This window comes from Nicotiana tomentosiformis, chromosome 8 (genome assembly GCF_000390325.3).
Source record: "Nicotiana tomentosiformis chromosome 8, ASM39032v3, whole genome shotgun sequence".
NCBI classification, from domain to species: domain Eukaryota; kingdom Viridiplantae; phylum Streptophyta; class Magnoliopsida; order Solanales; family Solanaceae; genus Nicotiana; species Nicotiana tomentosiformis.
The window spans coordinates 42,815,061-42,823,277 of NC_090819.1; positions in this window are offsets into that span (position 1 = coordinate 42,815,061).

Genomic DNA, 8,217 nt, shown 5'->3' on the forward strand with positions numbered 1-8,217 from the left:
ACCTCGCATAATAACATGATAGGTGCAGTGAGCAGTGTGGAATTAGGGTTGAAGGGTCAAGGTTGTGGTTCAGTTTGACAGGGATGCCACGAGCTCGAAAGAGCATGGGGAGATTTCAGATGTTCAGAGTATACTGGAGCTATTTTAGTGTCACCTGAGAGTGGTGTGTTTTATGGAAGAGGCATTTTTGTTTTAATTTGCGCACTCTTGATTAGCACTACAAAAATAGCTCGGTTGGTAGCCTTGGGTGTACAGATTTTTCTATTGGTGTGGAAGGTTGTGGGAGTATCCCATGGTATAATTGTGTGAATATGATGTGTCGGTCATTTAAGTGGGAGAGATTGAGATCAGGTACAGAGATTCTGGTACTATCGTAGATTAGAGAGTTTATGATTGAGAGATACACTATTCCATTGGTTGTAGATTATGGAAGTTTGTTTAGGATTTTATGGTTGTTTGTATGTATCATGAATAGGTCATTCTGGATCTTAAAAGGATACTTACCGAGCGTGGTGGTTGTTATAACTATCGTCGTCTATTTCATGTGTTACTCTTTTATGCAATATGGGTTGTGAGGCAACATGATCTTTCACGTGCGTGTTGTGGTCCTGCATAGGCCTGTGGTGTTATATGAGCGAGATGGCTCCTAATATGCTGGATTTTTATTGCACCTTAGTCGTGCTTGGCCCTTTGTAGCTCATTATGCTATTTGTCTCCCTAGGGTTATGTTTTTGCACTTGGCATTCTTGTGCTCTATATATACGTGTGTCTAGTGAGTATGAGCATTTTCCCTAGATGTATATTTCCATGCAAATTGTTATGTGTGGATCGGGTGGCATGCTTCCATGCGTATGATGTTTGGATCGTGTTGCACACCATAACGGTATCATGTGTAGATGGGGTTGCACGCCGCAACGATGAGATTTTGGCTACGACTCCTTATACGTATTTTGTGTGTTTTGCTTCTCATCTCTGGAATAAATTCATAGTATTCTCTTTGGTTGTTATATCTGTTAGACATGCTAGATAGTTCTGTTACTTGGGTTCCCTTCCCTTATGGGTCGTATCCGAGTTGTGGCTTATTGGACATAGATGGCATTGTATGAGATTTTACAGGGTGTTTGATGTGGCATGTCGACTGAGTAGCTTGTATTAGGTGAGACGAGGTTATTGGACATGGAATCAGTGCAGTCGGATTTGTATAATGTATGTTTGGAGGAGGAATGTCTCCAATCTGTTCAAAATGCGGCAATGGTTCTTGTCAAGATGAGGAACTCCGTGATTTGTTGGTTTGGTGGGTAGCTATGAGTTACTACACATATCTTTCATAGTTGCAGTATTGCAAGGTTTCAAATAGGATTTTATGTGTCATAAGGTATATTACCAGTACCGGGTTCGAAAACATGTAGGTATTATGGTTGGATGATATTACTATTGGCATATGAGCGATGCAGTAAATCGTGTGGTTATGACTTGGGTATATATATATGTTTTGTTACAGCTTGTCGAGATTGATACAGTGTATGTATGCAAGAATCGAATCTTATAGGAAATTTCAGATGTTGGAATTTGGTTCTAAGGCTTGTGATCTAAGGTAGCAGGAAGGATCTTCAATCTGGGTTGAGCCAATGTGATCATATGGCTTGTGGTGGTACGGATAGGTGCACGAGGAGTTGTACAGTGATTTTAGAAACTTTGGGATGATTCTTGGCACGTTCGAGGACGAATGTATGTTTAAGTTGGGAGAATATAATGACCGACCAGTCATTTTGGGCTCTAGCATATCGTTTGGTGGTTTGAGACCTTGAGTAGCTTCACTTTATGCATTATGAGTTGCACGTGTAGTCGGTTTTGATTTTCAAGAAGTTCAGAGTTGATTTGGAAGAATAGTTCTCAATTTGGAAGTTTAAAGTTAGGAGAGTTAACCAAGGTTGTACTTTTGAGTAAATGGCCTCGAAATCAGGATTTGAAGGTTCCTATAGGTTTTAAAGTGATTTAAGACTTGGGCGTATGTTCGGGTTGAGTATCGGATGGTCCAAGAGCATTCAGTGCTTATTATCGGAAATTTGCATTTTGAAAGTTTTGAAATTTGCTATGTTTGGCTTGGAGTGGACTTCAGCATTATCAGACTCTGTGTGGTATTCCAAGACCTTAGATAGGTTCATTTAGTAGATTAGAACTTGTGTGTGAAGTTTGGTCATAATCCGGTATGTCTAAGTTTGATTCAGACGCATTTGGCGATGTTTGAAGGTTTAGAAGTTAAGAGAAGGATTTCGATCGTCGATTCTTGGTTTTGATGTTATTCGTGGCATTTCGATCCTTTGATTATTTTGGTTAAGGTTTTGGGACTAGTTTGTAAGAATGGTCAGGGTCCCGGGGGCCTCAGGTGTGTGAGGTCGCATTCGCAATGAAGAAGAAGCTGGAATTGGAGGTTGGCCTTCGCGTTCGCGAAGGGCCGGTCACGTTCGCGTAGAGAAGGCCAGTTAAGGCCTCGCATTCGCGAAACCTATATCGTGTTTGGGAAGAGAATTTTTGTTCAGCTGTAGATTTGACCCTCTCAATCGTGAGGCGTCGTCCACGATCGCGAAAAGTAATGACTGGACAGTGTATAAGAATGCAAATTGGGATTTATCTCTTTTCATCTTATTAATTACATAGTAGCCAATGTTGGGCGATATTGAAGGGTCATTTTCATCATCTATCACAAGGTAAGTGATTCCTACTTATTATGAGCTAAATATGGATTACATATCAAGGGGCATTTTCATCATCAATCACATCGATTATATATGGATTTAAACATGAAAATTTATAGAAATTGTTGGATTTTGGAAAAAAACCTAGAAATTCTATTTTTAAGTTTTTACCACGAAATTGGACGTGGAATTGGGAATAAATTATATAATTGAGTTCATAGTGTTATGGGTAATATTTATCTTCGAGAATTTTTGAAATACGAGCACGTGGGCTCGGGGTTGACTTTGTTGATTTTTCATATAGAGTTGGGAATAGTTTCTAGTTCTTAAATTACAAGTCTTTGAGTATATTTTAATTGGTTTGCACGTTCTTTTGACTCATTTCAGATCGTTTAGCATTGGTTTGAGGTGTTAGAGAGGCATTGGAGCCCGTTATCGGATTTCGCAGGGAGGTAAGTCTAGTGTCTAACCTTGTGAGAGGGAATTTATCCCATAGGTGCTACATTAGTTTTGTGCTATGCGTTATGGGAGATGCGCACGTATGAGGTGACGAATATCCGTACGTATGTTGGAATTCCTGATTATGTTCGGGTAGACTTAGACTCACACCATATTTTAATTATATTAATGGAGTTATTCTTGCATGTTCACGTGCCTTAATTATTATTTTTAGCCTGAGACTGGACTTGTATAGACCATCGAACCTTGCTATTTTAGATACTTGACGAGTGTCCCGTCATTGTTTCTTGAATTTCATAACTCACACGTATATTCATGTGTGGGGTGAGTGACCCGTCATTGTTTCATATTCGTATGGGATCAAGCTAAAAGCTTGAGCAGTATTCTTATGGGATCGAGCTGTTCACCACGACAGTATTATGTGACACACTCTTATGGGATCAGGTCGTTCGCCTTGGCATTATTATAACGACTCGAGCGGCCGCTTTGAGCCTTAGTGTTCCGTTCAGTGGTTCGAGGTCTTGAGTGACTTAATATTGTGTATTATGACTTACATACATGGTCAGATTTGATTTTTGGATGTTTCGGGATTTATTTGGAGGAGTGATTCTCATTTTAGAACCTTAAGTTGAATATGTTGACCGAAGTTTGACTAGTGTGAACATGACCCCGTAACAGTGTTTTGATGACTCCGGAGGTCCCTAGGTTGATTTGGTTAGTTTTGCCGAAAGTTGGCAATTTAAAGGCTTAGAATTTTGATTAGTTTGACCGTAGGTTGACTTCATGGCTATTGAGTTCGGACTTTTGTTTTGGGACTTGGAATAGGTCCGTTTTGTTAATTAGAACTTGTCTGCAAAGTTTGGGGTCATTCTAAGTTGATTTGATAGGAATCGGACGCACGGTTGTATTTTTAGAATGTTCTTGAGTTTCATGTAAAATTTCATGCATTTTGATAAGTGATTCATGATTTTAGATGTTATTTGAGTGTTTTTATTATGCGAGCGAGCTCGAATAATGTTTCCAGACTTATGTTGATGTGTGGTGCGGAGCCCCGAGGGCCCGGGTGAGTTTCAGATGCGTTTCGGAGAAATTGAGAGGTGTGTGTTTTCTGGTGTTCTGCTCTCGCATTTGCGACTGTCGCATTTGCGAGTTTCTCTTCGCTTTTGCAAAAATTACTGAGGCCTGCAGAGTTTGCATTTGCGAACTCCAGATCGCATTTGCGATATTGGCCTAGGCTGAGGAAGGGTCGCTTTTGCGAAAACGCTAAGGGTCCCTTTTGCGAAAACGCTAAGGATCACATTTATGAGCTTTTTTCGCTTTTGCGATGGGGCCATACTTCGCTTTTGCGATGTCTGTGGGAGCCTAGCAGCGTTTGCTTTTTCGAACAAAGCGTCGCATCTATGGTGGTCGCATTTGCTAACCCTGGGTCGTAAATGCTACTTCTGCAGCTGAACATAAGGGTTGAGTTACAGGATTTTGGTCTCAGTTTTCATATTTTGGAACCCTAGACTCAGCAGAAGGCGACTTTGAAGAGGATTTTCATCTACATTCATTGGGTAAGTGATTTTGATCAATTTCTAACTATATTTCATGATTATATCTTAGATTTAACACCAAATTTGTGAGAATCAAAGTGAAATTTTGAGAAATTTTGTCTATATTTTGAAAAATGAAAATATGGGATTTTAGTCGAATCGGACTCGGAGTTCGAAACAAAACACATATATGGACTCGTGGGGTTATGGGTAGTCAGAATCTACTCCTGTACCTGGGTTTTGGCCGAGCAAACCCTTGACTTTTGAGGAATTGTGCAAAGATCATAGCTTTATTTATTGAAATTTATTTCTCTTGCATTATAAAGGAAAAGCTATTTTTGAGCCTAGCGGAGGTGAATTATAAAGGAAAAGCTATTTTTGAGTATTGATTGAGGGCTTTTGAGGTAAGTATATTGCCTAACTTTGTGTGGGGGAACTACCCCGTTTGGATTGCTTTGTTTGCACTATTTGAACTATGTGGAAGACGTGTACACGAGATGACGAGTGTGTACACGACCTTATATGTGGAAATTTGACCAGTTTAAACTCTATTGTTTCTCATGTACATTAAATTGAAGTTGCTCTATCATGTTATATCCTACATTGTTAAATTTATTCTTATATGCCTTATTTTAAGTTTGTTCATGTTCTATCTTTTATGGCCAAATATACTCATATAAGCTTTAATTGGGGTTGTTACCTCTTCATTGTTACATGTTATCTCTTCCATAATTGATTATTATTATTTGAAGTCATTGTTACATGTTATCTCTCTTATTGTTGAACTACCATTACTTGAGGTAATTATTATTGTTATGTCTTTCATTGTTTAGCTTATTCTTCCGTCCCATTGAATTGTTGAAATTCTTGGGTTGATTTACTTGTCTCACCCTCGTGTTGTTATTATTTTTGTTGTACTCAGTGTTGTTGAGCCGTGGGCTATGTGTCATTGTGGTATTGAAATTATTTTTATGGAAACATTATGACATATGAGCACATGTGGTGCGAGTTGTTATATTGTGTTGTTATATTTTGGCACATGTGGGATTGTTGAGAGGATTGTCGGGGTGTTTTCATGTGAGTTATCCATGCTATTGTTATTATTGATATTTGCACATGTAGAGTGATAAAGCGGGCTATAAATGTTGGGTTGCGCATGTGGCGAGACAAGATGGGATAATTATTATGCGCGTGTGGCGAGACAAGGCAGGCATTTACTTTACTGTTACGCGTGTGGGGAGACAAGGGGGCTATGTCGGGGATGATGTGTGATGGCCTGGGGGCATTGTCATTTATGATATTTTTCTGGTGGGTGACCACCTTGTGTGAGCCATGCATATTACATCTTTTTTGTCACGCCCCGAACCTGGGCCTGGACGTAACATGACACCTGGTGCCAGACTACATGCAATCGAGCTAACACGTGTTGATATAATGAGAGTCTGGATGATATAAATCAAAGTGCGGAAATACTAATACAATTCTAAAACATATTTGTAGCCAACATAGCTTAACATGAAAGCCTGGGACTCTGTCTAATTGTTACTCTAGTCTATGAAGCCTCAAATGAAGTACTGAAAACACTGACTGTCTGATATGAGAATCCTAGCGCTCTGAATCGTCAACCTATAGATCATTACCTGCATCGTGAGATGCAAGCCCCGGGCAAAAAGGGAAGTCAGTACATTTGAATTGCATTGTTATGTAAAGCAACTGAAAGAAAGAACTGCAAATGTTGAAACTGAAACTGAGCTGATAATTGAGAACTGATAACTAATAACTGAAATGATCACTACTGGAACTGATAACTGAAATGATAGTTGATAACTGATAACTGAAATGATAGTTGATAACTGATAACTGAAATGATAGTTGATAACTGATAACTGAACAAAGGAAGTAAGGATATGAATACTCCCTCTTCTAAATGATGAACAACCTGTTTATCTGAATAAACTACGGCCTCGGGCCCAATATATATGCGCACAAGCTATGGCCTCAGGCCTAAGTATACGTGTACATAACCACGGCCTTAGGCCCAAAAATGCATAAAGCATAAACTACGGCCTCAGGCCCAAACATGCATAAAGCATAAACTACGGCCTCAGGCCCAAACATGCATAAAGCATAAACTACGGCCTCAGGCCCAAATACAGATGTTCACCATTCAGGATTTAAAATAAGTAACTGAGAATCATACTACAATGTATGATACTGAAATACTGAACCCCACTGGGTTACATGATACTGAAATGCTAAATAGGACTCGACTAGAATATGTATTCATAATAAAATGATCTGTCATAACTGAGACTCATGGGATATTGAATGAAGTATGAAACCATTTCTTCTAGAGAATAAAAGTTCTACAACTATTCATGGAACTGAGGCATAATTACTTTCTGAGGAAATTTGTAATAGTCATAAGAATGAGACGTAGGGAGAATAATAAACATTCCCAAACGTAGAGAGTTAGCCTCACATACCTTAGCTCTGGCCCTTTTTAAAAGTATCACGATGTTCGTCGCCTCGTTCAAAGATAATCTACGTCAATAAATATCAAGAGGAACCAATATTAGCACTAATGCTCATGTTTTAGTCACTTATGCATTTTATCAAACACCTTATGGGCGTAAAGCCTCATAACCTTTAGTAATTGGTATTTTCTTCACCAAGTTCTCATTCTACTACTTCTAGGTGATTCTACAATCCCAAATAGATGTAACTAACACCATTTCTCATCACCCAAATGTTTACAACAATCATAATTCAACAATCCAAAATCCTAGCATAGTTCTTACGGTTCTCTTTATCAAACCCATTTACTATTCTCCCAAAAACTCATCAATTCATAGTTATAAATGATCAGGGAGTAGAAGCATTACCTTCTCGAGGCTGACTCCTCTTGAATTTGAGTTCTAGGGTTTCCTTTCTCAACTATGTTGTCTCGACTTAATATCTAATTAGTCGATTATATTGAATTTTATGCACCTCACTCTCGGTCTTGATTCTAAAACAATTGTTTCCAACCATACTCATCCCTATAGGACTTCACGTGTCAAAAAGGTCACACTAATACTCATTTAACGCATCTACAACTAATCTGGATTTACGGGGTATTACATTATCTTCCCCTTGGGATCATTCATCCTCGAATGATTGTCCTGATTGTAACTACGGCTTCCTCTAGACCTTAAACGGGACTGATGGAAACATGTGAACACTTTACTGTCATGAACACATGCATATTAAACTGAATTGATACATGATTACTGATGTGCTGTGATACTGAACTGAATAGCTACTGAACTGAATGGCTACTGCACTGATTGAACACTGAGCTGACTGGATACTGAAAGACATGGAGATTATAATATAAGTTATGAATGAGAAGGATAGCTTCCTTCGACATTTCTCGAAACATCTGCCACCTAACAGATCATAATGCTAGCTTCACAAGGCATCATAATACTCATAACATGAAAGATATACATGAATACTGGTCTGTTATGGATACGTGAATTCTG